We start from the raw sequence: 2500 nt of genomic DNA on the forward strand, positions 1-2500 counted from the left end.
AAGAAAAGCTAATTAGACTTGTTCCACGTATGTATCCTAATTAACTATACTTAATTTATTACCTTCAATTAGTTATGATAAGGAATAACGCCATAATAATTTCGATAAGGTCGAAAAACATGCAAAATAACAGTGTTAGATAAGTGTTCGATAACTCTTCGATAACATTCCGTAGTAAATATATACATCTTTTAATTATTGCGAAATAATTATTTTTCAAAAAGACGAAACGATAAGAAACAGCGAGATCGAAAGGGTAACGATTTCAATAATTTTCCAAGTTAAAAGTATGCACGTGGCATATTAATTAATTAATCCAAATCAATCGAGCCAACATAGCCAACCTTCTTTAACTCCTAGCACCACTCTAAAAGCAGACACGGAACGATGCGCTTTTGAAGAAAATAGAAGATCTAGTGAAAAGCGCATTTCTCAAGGATTTCGCGAGCACAACGCGAAACATTGGACTTTGATTAGCTTCTTTACGGATTAAGACGCTTAGCCACGTTGTTGAGAGAACACCGCCGATTTAGGAGGCATAATTAACGAAATTAATTATCCCCGGAGGCGAAACTAATTTTGCACAACACCCTAGCCGCCCGCTCTGCTGGCGTCGGTCCCTTAATCGCGAAAAACCGTGAAATTTAATTAAATTTAGGAAGGCGAAAGTGAACGGAGTAGGGAAGGATGAAAGAGCGAACGAAGGGAAAGGACGCGCGGTGGTCGATGCTAATAACGTTCTTGTCGTGCCGTAAAGGTATTAAACCGCTGATATAACGATATTTTACATTATTACGCGAATCCATAGAGATCGATCTATGCGATATACATGCATACACTGTCATTATTAAGTTATTGGATAAGTTGACACTTCGTGTCGATCTGCAATATGAAGTGAATCAATAATCACTGTCGTTCAAGATAAACGTATTAGCAATTATCATGATTAAAGATAGAAAATATGATTGAAATCATGAAGAAAGATATCTGCAAATTATTTTTTACCTATGACCGCTGAAATTGTCCTACTAAATACGGATATCTTGCTTCTGCACTTTATAACTGTGCGCTCGCCGTCGGTAATATCTTAGTTCAGTACTTATTCTTAGCACGTATTTGCAATTTTCTTTAAACATTAATTTAACGTCTTGATGGTGGAGTAAATTTTCCGAAAAAATTTGTCATACGTTCGGAACGGAAATTATATCGCATCGATTTCTGCTTACATGCTATATCTATGTTACATCGATTTATATCATTGCAAAAAACAGCAGTTAGGGCTTTCGCTTCGCACCTCCTCTTTGGTATAGAAATAGAAACATATGCATAAACATACACATGGATTCTCTTTTACGAGCAAGTATGCTCGCGCGAGCACGCGCACATACAACATCTCTCGCAGAGAGAGAGATACATGTTGCGCGTCATAAGATTGGACTTCCACGAAGCTGCGTTTCCTAATTAATTAAAGTAATTAAGGCCCGGCCGAGTTATTGCTCGGGCGTCCGTACGATGGCGCATCACGGTCATATTATATAAACCTCGTAACGAAGGTGAAACAGTCTTCGAGTGTACGTATACTTGTGTTTGTTGGTGAACTACTCTCGAAAGAGATGAAAAGAGGGGCGAAGAGAAGAGCGTTCTTGCGTAAGTATTCTTTTTTTATTACTTTTTTCGTTTTTCTCAGTTTTTTATCTTTGTCTGCTCGTTATCAAAGAAGAATGATGATACTTATGTCAAGTCATTAAAATTATTATCTATAAAATGGACATATAAAAGTATTTAGCTCATATTTAAAAAGATATTTTCTCTCATGTCGTTTATGTATCGTTCATATATTCCGATATGCACGAGAGTACTTGGCAATTCGTTCATGCTAAACAAAATTTTAAAACGTATGAACATTATTTACACGCCGTTAGGCACGCTAATACACGCCGCATAGCTCAATGATAGCCCTCTAAACATTCATGAAAATTCTTCATTCACGTGCGTATTTTTTAATCTCCACTTCAACGAAAAGCAGCAAACAGGGGGAGGACGTTGGTAACATTGCCAAGCTATCCACGCTCGTTTCTACTCTTACTCCCTTTCTCTCCATCTCTCTCTATTTCTCTTTCTCTCTTTCCATTTTTTTTTTAAATATTTCTACATTATTATATCCGCTTTTCATTTGTTTTGCCGGAGCAGACCCGCTTAGGCAGATACACGTTCACTCGAGTCGAGTGGGTTTAACAGTTCGGATGGGGAAACAGAGCACAATGTATATAGATATATGAGTAGACGGAATAGCGGAGGGGATAGGGTGAGAGTGTATAGGGAGGAATGGGAAGGAAAGAAGTTACGAGATACACGTACGCGCTCGCACATATATACACAGATGCATACCATATACACACGCTCTTATATATATATATATATATATATATATATATATATATATACTGGTGGTACGTTCAATATTTGAGAGGATTTAAATTCGGACGTTGGACGTCCGGAC

At 37.4% G+C, this 2500-nt stretch overlaps 1 protein-coding gene and 1 long non-coding RNA gene across 3 annotated transcripts in view; one reads left to right on the top strand and one right to left on the bottom strand.

Annotated features, from left to right (window-relative positions):
* The window catches only part of LOC122632951 (thyroid receptor-interacting protein 6), a 217738-nt gene that overhangs the window by 179444 nt on the left and 35794 nt on the right, over positions 1-2500 (bottom strand). The gene's annotated exons all lie outside the window — the stretch shown is intronic.
* The window catches only part of LOC122632958, a 7957-nt gene continuing 7038 nt past the window's right edge, over positions 1582-2500 (top strand). Inside the window, exon 1 of one of the 2 annotated variants that reach the window (XR_006327982.1) lies at positions 1582-1647. This is a non-coding gene — a long non-coding RNA (uncharacterized LOC122632958). The remainder of the gene's footprint in view (positions 1648-2500) is intronic. The other variant, XR_006327981.1, reaches the window with a different exon arrangement.

This window comes from Vespula pensylvanica, chromosome 11 (assembly GCF_014466175.1).
Source record: "Vespula pensylvanica isolate Volc-1 chromosome 11, ASM1446617v1, whole genome shotgun sequence".
Taxonomy (NCBI): domain Eukaryota; kingdom Metazoa; phylum Arthropoda; class Insecta; order Hymenoptera; family Vespidae; genus Vespula; species Vespula pensylvanica.